This window comes from Belonocnema kinseyi, chromosome 8 (genome assembly GCF_010883055.1).
Source record: "Belonocnema kinseyi isolate 2016_QV_RU_SX_M_011 chromosome 8, B_treatae_v1, whole genome shotgun sequence".
Lineage (NCBI taxonomy): Eukaryota > Metazoa > Arthropoda > Insecta > Hymenoptera > Cynipidae > Belonocnema > Belonocnema kinseyi.
In genome coordinates, this window is record NC_046664.1 from 115,950,900 (window position 1) to 115,963,341 (window position 12,442).

Genomic DNA, 12,442 nt, shown 5'->3' on the forward strand with positions numbered 1-12,442 from the left:
TAAATTGCGATTGGCTTAGTTCTTTACTAAATTCAATTTTATGACCCATGATAGGCTAACCCAATTTTTCCTAGGCGTGGCCTAGCCATATAAAACCAGCTCTGCGCCGTTTTTTAGACAGATCTAGATTTTTCTCTCGAACAAAAATCGATTTCGGGCCTCCGCAAAAATCATTTTTGCGAGTTTAAACTCGCATTTCCATATTTTTATCATTATTATTGTGATCTTTAAAAACTAGATATCGAGAATATAAAAAGAGACAAATAATAAAATAATAAAACTAATTTCGGTTCGTTGTTTAAACATTGTGAGTGTGTGACTCAAAATATAGATAACATGTGAAATTGTGATTCGTCGAAATTTATTTCATTACAACCTGACTTGTGCAAGCGAAATACAACCAGTGTTCCCAAAAGTGAAATTAACAAGTGTTTTATTCGTGTGAACCCTTTGTTTTTCCTTTGTATTTATTTCCAGGGGAACAACTTATGTTCTAAGACAGCAACGAACTCAAACAGTGAACAATATAGAAAAGGAATTAACAAAATTTTAAATTACCGCGACATAGATAACGTTAAATTCTTCCTTATCGACTATCAAAACTAAATTATAAATTGTCGACATCCGAGTTGGACGTCACAGTACCAATCGACAACATCTACTTGGAGCGCTGTAAGCAACTCTATAAATTGTCTATATATAGTTCTTTAATATTATTTATTTTTTATTTTTATTTTTGTGGTCTACAATTTCTATGAATTTTTTTAGACTTTTATAAAAATATAATTATAATTCCAAGTGATATGAAAATTGTTCTTTCGGTTTTTAGATGTTAAGACGGCAGCTCCAAGCCACACTATGTTTCGCATTCGCGAACAAAATTAGGCAAATAGAATTTCACTGTCATATTCATAAAAAATATCATGTTCCATAAAATGTATTTTAAAATAAGCTTTAAATTATTATAATTACTACAGCTTACTCGAAATATATATAATTCAAAATATTTTTTAAGTTTTTCAGAATTTTAAACATATTTATAATTTTTCCCATTTTTTCGTAAACTTTATGTCAAATTCTGCAAAAAAATGCCTCAAAATCTTCCAGATTTTTTTACAATCTTATAAATCTTTTAAAATGTGTGAAATATTTTCGACACTGTAAACTTCCCGAAATTATAAAATTCTGAAACCTGAAAATCCCGAATTTAAAAATTCTAGAAAAATGAAATTTTGGACAGTTTATAATATTATCGAATTTAAAAACTCCAGGCCGAATGTTGTCTAATGATAAAATATACAAACTAGAAAATTCCCGAATTGCAGAAATTGAGAAAACAGTTTTGTGGTCAATATTATTCATTATAAATAATTTAATCAAATATTTTTATTATAGAAATTTTGTTTAATGTTTAATTTTAACAAATTATTGTTTTAATTTAAAATAATAATAATATTGTATACAAATGTGATACAAACATAAATTTAAAAACACGTGAAATTCAATTGAATCAAACTTTACAGGACTCAATTCAGAATAATTTAATGCGACTTTTGTTTTCATTTTTTTTAAATAATAATTTTATTTTTGCGAGAGTTTTCTGTAATGTACAAAAATACCGAACATCGTTTTTTATTCAAAAATACATTTGTTCAATTATTGGTATTTTAAATTCTAACAATAATTTTTAAAAACTTTAAACATTAAAAAAGCTTTTTCTTAGGTATAAGTATTTTATTATTCTATTAAAAAAATATTTGTTTCAGTGGAAGCTTCTAATGTGTCCCCTAAGGGTTTACATTTTTCTTACACCTTCTTTATTCCTTTACACACCCTCCACACACTTACTTGGTGGTGGAAGGGGGACCTACAGTTTAAGGTGGGTTCCGAACCACCAAGAGCAACAGCCTTAAGTACTTAGAGAAAACCTTTTTCTCTAGAGGTACCGGTCCCACGACTCTCCGGAGATGAACAACTCCCTTGCTAGGCTAGTATGAATTTAAACAATTCAAAAAAATTGTTTATTAAATAATATTTATTTATTGAAAATACAATTATCGAATAAAATAAAATTATTAATCAGGTGCCGGAGATTTCATTTTTTGGGATTTTTCGTTCATCCCTTTCAGGATTTTTTCAGCGGTGCCATATTTTTATACCTCCTCCTAAAATTATGTAATTCTTCAAAATAAAAAGTCAACATTTCAAAACATTTTAACATCATCAAAAGTATCAATTCTCTTTTAAATTATTTTAAAAATTTTTTGAAAGTTTTAAATTTTTTTAGACTGATTGCCATTTTTCCCAACATTTTTGTAAAATCCTGTTCTTTAAGAATCAAAATGAAATACTTTTACCTTGGAAATACAGATAAAAAAATAAAACAATTATAATTGCAACATTCAAAGTTTAAATTTTTCACTCTGAAATTGTGACAATCCTTTTTCAAATTGTTTACTATTGAAAATTGTTTTTTTTTAAATTTCCAAACTAAATAGATTAAAATTGGAATATTTTATACTGAAATAATACTTCAAAAATATTTTGAAATTGAATAAAGACATTCATTTAAGAAGCCATTAATTCGAACGTTTACACTTGTGTCACTACTAAGGCTTTCGAATTAAATTAGTTCAAATTTTAACATTAAAATACGTAAATTATATCATTTTGAACAGATCTAGAATCATCTTGTAAAATAAATCACTGTTAAATTTTTAATACCCGAACTGCAGTTCAATTTTCAAATTTACTTTCTTTTCCCGATTTTTCCCGGTCGCGAGTATAGCCCAATATTCAGAACAACTACCATTTTTTTGAAATAGTAATTTTTCGGTTCTAACTTACGGGACAATCATTTTATTTTTTGAAAGATTTTTTTTACAAATCATGTTGATAATTTTTACATTCTCATCCAAAATGAGAAGGTATTAGTTTTTTTTATGAAAAATGACTTTTTCGTATTTTATAAAATGTCGACGTTTTGAGGCCCCTTGAGTCAGAAAAACAAGTTTTTACGTCGGGATCTGTTTGTCTGTCCGGCGTCATCGTTTTCGTCTGTATACCGGATAACTTTCGGAAGACTGGTCGGATTGAATTGGCCTTTGACTTTGATAACTTTTTTTGGTAAAATCAAACTTACCAAAGTTAAAGGATTTGCAAAATCCAAAAAACCAAACGAAAATGGACATTTGAAGCAAAAAAAGCTTGATATGGAAAAAAGTCAAGAGGCGAAAAACGCTACTTTTTCAAGGGCCCATGATTATTTTATCAAATTCTCATCCATAATGAGAAGAGTTTTATGTGAAAAATGACTTTCGCGAATTTCATGAAATTTCGACGTTTTAAGGCTCCTTGAGTCAGAAAAACAAGTTTTTACGTCGGTATCTGTGTGTCTTTCTGGCGTCTACGTCGTCGTTGTTATTGATGTTGTGGTTGCATATCGGATAACTTTTGAAAAAAATAGTCGGATTGGATTGTGCTTTGACACACATTTTTTTTATTTTAAGAATTGTATGTAAAAATTGTGCTATTTTTATTCTTATAAAAAATATTTTTCTTCAATTAAATTGTTACAATAAAAGTGTTTCGATGAGATTTTTTAAAAATCTTTCGGGGAATAAAATTAGTATTTATAGGTCGACAAAGGTTCGTTTTCTTTACCAAATTTGGCTTTCGTCTAAATTTTTCCAGTTGTTTTTACCATAGTACAATTTACGATTGTATCTCGGGCGAAGAAATCCATTCTATTGTTTGACCAATATTCTTTGTAAGTCAATAATTTTCATAGAAAATTACCCCGAGTGAACTTCAATTATAATTTTATAAACGCGAAAAAAGCACATTTCAAGGTTTTCTGTAAAAAACACAATCCCTGAGTGACAGAACAAAATCGGAAACAAGAAGAGTCAATTTATTCAGGAACAAGATTTTTGAACAAAAATGACCTTAAGTGAACCTTAAATATGTATTTGTTAATTTTTACAAAAATCAGGCGTTATTTTCTTGACACAAAAAAATAATAATTATTTGTGGGTGTGATAAATGATCAAAAAATTAATTACTAATTTGAAATGTTTCAATCTAAAATTATCGAACACATTCCATTCAAAAATTTTGATGACAAATTTTAATAACTTTAAATTTGAAATTATTCAATATACTGAAGACTACAAATTTAAAATAACTCAACTATTAAAACTTTAAATATTTTTAAAATTACTGTTCTGGAGACTAAATAACACTTATTCTTTTATTAAGAAATCACAATCAAAATTGTTAAAAAAAGTTTTTAAAAGAGTTTTAAAAACCTTGAAAAAGGTCAGAGGTTTTAATAGTTCAATATATATGATAGAACCTCTATAAATTTGAAATTAGTCTATACTTTTTCATGCTTGAGCTACAATTATTCAATTTTAGAAGTTATAAATTACAATCTTGAAAAATTAATAAAATGTTTTAATTAATTGATATTTAAAGTAAAAAACATCTACATGCAGCTGCAAACATTGAAATTGAAATGCGTTGAATTAAAGGTATATTTTAAGAAGAAAACTGCAAGCAGAGGATCGACTTTCGAAAGAAGCGGAATTTTAAATGTTAAATTTAAACTTTTTCGCGTTGTAACATTTTGGAATCCCATAGTGCTGTTTTTTACCTAACCAAAAATTCCCATACACATTTTTTTTGTTAATACTGTAGGGAAAAATCAACAAGATCGAGTGCCGAAATTATAATTACAGCAATTTTTCTGTAATTCTATGGTGACGGCTGAAATATCCCGAAAAATATGATTCCCGACACGGTAAAACTCTCTGTCCCGAATAATAAAATTGCAAAACTAATAAAATTCCTGAACAGTTTATACTCTTAACGAATTTTGAAAATTCCCAAATAATAAAACGCTCCAAATAAAATTGTTTCTTAATCAATATTAATTATTTATTAAAAATACAATAATAAATTATTTGTATCAAATATATTTTTGTTTAATATATAAAGTGTTAAAAATTATTTGTTTCAATTTAAAATTAAAATTATACAAAAATTTTACCGGAAAATTAATATAAAAAAACACGTGTTTTTTAATCAACATTTCGATTTTTCGGAAGAACTTTTGTGATTTAAAAAATACTATATACATTTCTAACCAAAACATCTTATCCAGAAATATATATTGTTTTTCAATTATTTTAATTTTAAATTTAAACAATAATGTTTAAGCACTTCAAACATTTAAAAAGTTGTTTCTGTGGTATAAATATTTGATTATTTCAATTAAAAAAAATATTTGTCAAAGAAAAATGTTTCAGCAATCGTTTATCTTGAAATTTCTTTCTATAATAGTTTTTTTAAATTAAAAATATGATTTTTCAAGAATTTTTTTTTTTTAATTAAAAAAAAGACTGTACCGACAACCTGGATCAGGCTTCAGATCTGAAAAATGCAGTAATATGCATACATGTCAAACTTTTCTAGCCTCAAAAATCTTTCTACTGATTTACCGTCATAATTTACGAAGAATGAGAAAACAAGAATTCGACTTCGTAGTACGGTGAGGGCAGCACCTCGATAGGGCAGAAAATGTAATGTCCTATATATATATATATAATTCCCCACTCTGACGCCCCGTACCGCATCTACGTTTATAATATCTTTGATGCGGCTCACGGGCGGGGGTATAGATGAGACGCGTAGATACAGTGGTAAGTGGTGGGAGGCGTTTCACGAAATCTCGAGCTCCCAAGTAAGCGCCCGATTTCTCGGGTACCTAACAACTCAAATATTAGCAATAATAACGCTCGGAATTTATTTCCAATGGTTTCATTCAAAAGAGCGACTCAAAAACTATTGAAAGGTGTAAAAGCCTCGATTTTGATTTTTTTAGAGTAAGCCCTCTTTCTTCGGCGCTCGTCACATATTATCAATTTTCTGTTATGAGAATTTTTTCTTTGAAAGTAAAAAAAAGTTTTCCTTTCAAAATCAGTTTTTCTTTAATAAGGAAAATAACATTTTTAAAATAATAATTGAAACATTATTCATCTAAAAAGTTTTTCTATAATTTCATATTTTTGCTACAGTGTGATTGTCCAGGGCATGAGATTTTTGCTGAAAACTTTAAACAAATTGCTTAAATAATGTTACTACTACATTCTAATAGTTTTTTTCATCATTATTTGATTTAGTTGAAAAAAACTTCTTTAAGAATACTGCAAGCTTTATTAATAGTTATTAATAAAATAGAATCAAATACTAATTTTGAATTAAAGAATTTCTATAATTTCACTTCAATATTCCATTTAATTAACATAAGAAAATTTTGAATTTGCAAAAAATTGAACTCATGTTACAGGGATACATCGAAATAAGCCAAGTTCTTTAGGACTTCAAGGGGAGTGTCTAAAAAATAAAACAATACTAATAACTTTCGTTTTCAACCTACCCCCATCTCACCCGTAGCGCTCCAAATATAACCCATAAATAAAAAAATAAAATTTTTACCTATTTTTGTCAGTTTTTAGAAATTTCTGCCGCCTTTTCCATACATGTAATTACTTTCATTTCGTTTTTTAGTTATCGAAAAATAACTGCTAAAGCAAATAAAAGTTATTTAAACCAATAGATATTTGTTAAACATTAGAAGAAATGTATCAAAATTATTTCATTAATCAACAAAAATAGCATAGGATATCAATTTGAAAGAAAGTGGACATATCTTGCTCAATTTTTAGAAATTCTCAAAATAAACAATAATTTATTTTTTAAATAACATTTCGATAAAACCCTGTAACATGAGTTCAATTTTTCGAAAATTCAAAATTTCCCCGTGTTCATTAAATGGGATTTTGAATTACCCGGTGGCAGTTTTTTCAACAAAAAAAATCCGGATTTTCTTTCTTCGGAAATTGAAACTGAGGGGGCGTAGTCTTGCCCTGTATAGAAAAAACAAAATTTGCAAAGCATTTTGGGACCACCCTAGTGTACATAATTTCGAATACGAACCACCCCCTCCCTTTTCCAGATCCCCTTTCTCTCGCCAGCTCCGTATGTTTAGACTAGAACGTGTTGTTAAAACTTAGATAAATTGCATTGTTTCTATGATGTTTAAATTTTGACTATAATACTACCGTCAGCCCTGGGCACGCTTAAACTTGTAAAAAAAAAAAAAACAGGATAAATTTTTCCGAAACTTTAAGCACGCCCCCCCCCCCGTGGTTCTTTTTGTATTAAACTTAACATTAGGAATGTTACTTGACCCCCCTCCCCACACACATTACACATTTTCCAATAAAAAAAGGAATTTCCAAAAAAAGACTTGAATTTTTAGTTTAGAAGTATTTTTTAATCAATAAAAAAAATCGCAGCCAAAATGTGCAAAAGAAGAATCAATCAAAAAATTTATAAATTTTTAACAATTTTAAGTTAGAAAAATTACTTCATACCTCACAGTGTGTTTCGAACTTTTTAATAATATTTTCTTAAAAATTTATTTCAAAAAATTATTACAAATTTTATCAGGAACCTCATGCAAATTTTTTCATTATCTCGAAGCTCGAATTAAAATTTTTTTTTTAAATCCTGTAAAATAAAAAAATGCTTTAAAAAATTTAATACGCTTTAAATTAATTTAAAAATTATTCAAGGATAATTCGAAGAATTGCGATTTGTTGGAAAATAAACAACTTTTGTCGTGTTAGCTAATAAGTTTTCAAATATAGTCAAATTTTCTCTTTTGGGAATTTCCAAGTTAAGTGAAATATTGCAATAATATATTTAATCTTTCGCAGTCGATTTCCGTAAAATATACTGCAAACTTTTAAATAAAATTTCACATAATCTTGACCATTTATATCTTTATTTTCAAGTAAAATAAAATATCGCTGGAATCGATATAAATCGGAGATTCCGAATATTATATTTATAAATTACCAAATGGTAAATTTAAAAAAAAAATGTTATACTCTGCATTTTAGTCATCATTGGGTACGAAGGACTCCCGTAGACCGAAATCCAAGCCAAGATCGACGGCAGCAAATCGAAAAAAAAATTATAGACTTAAAACTCACATTTTTGCACATGAACGGGATTGTGAATTAGGCAATCGAAATACTCATTCGTCATGACATGCATGGAAATCTGATCAAAAGATTTTATAAAGGATTTTTATATAAACTTAAAACAAATTTATTGCTACTTTTAAGTGCAAGTTACTTTAGCGCACTTACCCATGGAAAATTGACTTTATCTCTAATGTATTCGTTAGTCCACGTTTATCCTTTCGAATCAAAACATCCAGGTCCGGTTATTATTATTTTTTTAATGGAGTAAAATTGCTCTTTTGAAGCCTCTGAATTGTAAGGTTTCAGTTTTAATGCTTTAAAGGACACTTTTCAAATATGGTTATTACAAATTTGAATCTTCAATAATAAAAAATAACTAATTTTGGTTCACTCTCGAATTATGTTTTTTTTTCTCTTAGAAAATAAGAAAAGGTACAAAAGTCTTGCATAGCTTAATTAATATCACTACAAGTAAATTTTAAAAAAATCTACATTTTTTTTATTAGAAGTTTTTTTCAATTCTATGCCAGTTAATTAAATCTGTTTAAATTATTTAATTTAGGTTATAAAGTACCTTAGAGAAGGCCTGCAGCAAGGTCAAAACATACGTTGGTTTCTCGAATAAAAAATCTAACTAAAAAAAAGAGTATTCAACAACATAGTTATAATTTCAAATAAGTAGTTTATTTTTAAGACAACACTACAATTATCAGCTAAAACACTTTTTTTAAAAAATTGGCTTATCAACCACTTGCATTCAATAAAAAATGATGAATTTTTTACCAAATAGGTGAATTCTTAACCAAAATCATTAATTTTTCAAAATCAGCATTAATTTTATGATAAAAGAGAGCATTTTTCAACAGCAAACTTAATTTATAATTAAATAGTTGTATCATAGACTTATAAGGGAGGAATTTTGAATCGAAAGTGAAATAATTAACTTTTCCGATCGAAAAAATTAATTTTCCAGAAAAAAAAGAAATTCAAACTAAATAGTTACATCTCCAAATAATTAGTTTAATTTTCAACCAAAAATATGAATGTTCAAGAAAAAAGTTTACGACGACATAGTTGGCTTCCTAACCTCTAAGCATCATATTTTCAACCAAAAGTGAAATTAAACTTTTCAGATAAAAAAATCCTTTTTCCACAAAACAAAAGAATTAAAAAATTTTAGTTTGAAATAGTGAAATTTGTAACTAAAAATATTGATCCTCAAGAAGAATGTTAATTTACGACCAAATAATTAAATTTTGTAATCAAATTTAAGAATTTCTACGAAAAAAGCGAATCACTAAATTTCAGTTAAAAAACTTTTTTCGATAAAAAATCGAATTATAGACCAGTTGCATTCAATGAAAAAAGGACGATTTTTTTGACAAAGTAGTTTAAACTTTCAACAAAAATCATGAATTTTTCAAACACAAGATTAATTTTATGAGCAAAAAGACCAATTTACAACATAAAAAAGAAAAAATATAATTTATGATTAAATAGCTGAATCATAAACTTGTAAGAGAGACATTTTTCAGCGAACGTGTAATAAGAAACTTTTGCGATAAAATTTTTTTTAAAAAGTAAAAGAAGTTCCAACAAATAGTTACATTTTCAAATAAATAGTTTCATTTCCAACCAAAAATATAAATTCTGAGAAAGAAGTTAATTTACGACGATAAAGGAGAATTTTTAACACATAATCGACATATTTTCAACCAAAAGTGTGATAAAACTTTACAGATGAAGAAAAATCATTTTTCGTCAAAACAAAAGAATCGCTAACAATATACTTTCAAATAAATCGTTTCTTTTTATATCAGCATTATAAATTCTCAACAAAAATGTTAATTTACGGCCAAATAGTTGATTCATAAACTTGCAAGGGATACTTTTTCAACCAAAAGTGGAATAATGAATTTATAATAGTTATGTTTTCAAATCAATAAGTTAACTTTAAGCAAAAAAGAGCAATTTTCAGGGAAAAAATACACAAACAATTAACAAATTCTTAACAAGATAGTTATATTTACAAGAACAGTTTAATTTTTAACCAAAAATATGAATTTTTATCTTATAAGCAACACATTTTTAACCAAACGTGAAATGAATTTGAATTTTCGGTTATAAAAATAAGTTTGCAAAAACAAAAAAGCAAATGATAATTGTAACCACCAAGAAGAATTAAAAAAAATTAATTTGCGAAAAAAGTTAAATTATAAACTTAAACGGTTTAAATTTTAAACCGAAAGTGAAGTAATTAACTTTCGATATATAAATATTAATTTTCCAAAAAAAATCGATTTCCAACAAAATGGTTACATTATCAGATGACTGGTTTAAGTTTATATAAAAAATATAAATTTTTAACAAAAAAGTACGTTTACGACCAAATTGTTAAATTTTCTTCAAACAATAAATTAAGTTTCAAAAAAATTGTTACATTTTAAAATAAATAGTTCAATTTCAAACCAAAAATATGAATTTTTAACAAACTATAAATTTTTACTATTGGTTCACTTTTCTACCAAATTTGAGAATTTATTGCCAAAAAGTAAAATTTTCTGCAACAAAATTTTATTTTTATCAAATAGGTGAATTTTTAATTTAAACCATGTATGATAGACAAAAAAATGCATTTTTCACAATTTCATGAGGACTCAATGATTTTCAATTTCGGTATCGGCCATTTTGAATTTTGACATTCTGAAGCCAAATTCGAATTCAGTGGCCAAAATAACGTATAAATACTCATTTTAATAAAAATCTAACAATTTTCAAATGTTACATTTAGGAGTGATCCTTTCTATTTGTCAGTTGCCAAATGTTAGCCGGCGAAAGGCACAGGTCTATTCACTAACAGTGATTGCAGTGTTGCCAAATCGCCGAGGCGGAACGTTTGCAATATACCTGTGATTTTACTTATATACGATAGAGGTGTCAACGTGCAGGCCGTATCTGAAAGTATGGTGACACTAGCGCCGGTGATTTATACTCGAACTAGGTACTCTCTAAATTTGAATCAGTGAAATTTAACTGATGCAGATAGCTAGAAATGGGTCACTGGCAATCAGTGAAAGGTTACTTATTGATTTAGTGAAATAACCACTTTTGAGGGTTGGCAGCACTGCACCATGTCAATTTAGCAACCATAATAAAATAATATTTTAGTACATTCAATCAAATGATCATAGTAAAAACTTTAAACCCATAAATATGATCAAATATTAAAAAAAGTAAATAGTTCAGATGCTCTTAAATGATAAGCAACCTGACATATTACTTTAATTTCAAGATTGGACTGTCACGTACAAACGCATTAAGTAAGTACTTCCTATAGAAGTTAGAGTATATTTATCCCGCAGTTAATTCAGCAGATATAAGGCCACGTGATGAGTATAACAGCTGATCAAGTCAGCCCTAAGATCAATATTTTTTCACCAATTTTAAAAAATAAAAGTTTAAATAACGCAGAAATTTTTTTCGGGAAATTTTAATAAATATGAAATGATCGTGTGTGACCTTGCAAAGAGTTAGAGGGAGAAAAAAGTTTATTTATGCAAATAATGATTATCGACGGACACATTTAGGTTTTACAGCAGAAGTTTGACTTTTAACTTTCTCTGACGGTAATCATGCAATCTGTTTTACCCACAGACCCCTAGAAGTTCGTAGTTGTCTACTCGCTGAGTTAGTCCTGCTTTGACACAGCTGATTACATACTCATACGTATGTCAGACCAAATAAGTTTATTTGCATTTCAAGGGCAAACATTAGTTTTTGAATTATTTGTGCAAAATGTTCGTAAGCGATTTTTGTTGTATTGTCCCACTTTGATCAATATAAACCTCAACTAGCCCATTAACAACATTGCAAATTTCCTGCTGGGTTTGCCGACAGCACGGTCGGCATTTCGCCAAAATAGTAATTTAAAAAAAAAACCTTTTTCACTATTCTAATTATTTAGGACCAGACACATTCCTGCATGCCTTCTATTTATTGTGTCAAATTTTTAACGCGATATCTCATTTCGTGTGGAGGTAAGTTGGGAAAGAAAAATTGAAGACCATATTTGGTCACGTGACCCTCTCGACACATGGCCTTAAAGCCCGAAAATTAAAAAAAATATTTCATTGAGGAATTCTTCTTGCTACTTAAGTAAACGATTAATAGCAACCCTTAATTTAAAAATGTAGAGGTTATACTTCACATGATTTACTCTGGTTTTACTGAACTGATTAGTGAATAAGTCTGGAATCACTGATTAATCAGTGAAATGCCTAACTACAATTCAATCAGTGAATTTTTCACTGTTTCGTATTTAGAGAGTGGGCGATACTACAGATAAATGCTGAACGTTGTCATCTCAAAACGGTTTTTCGCGA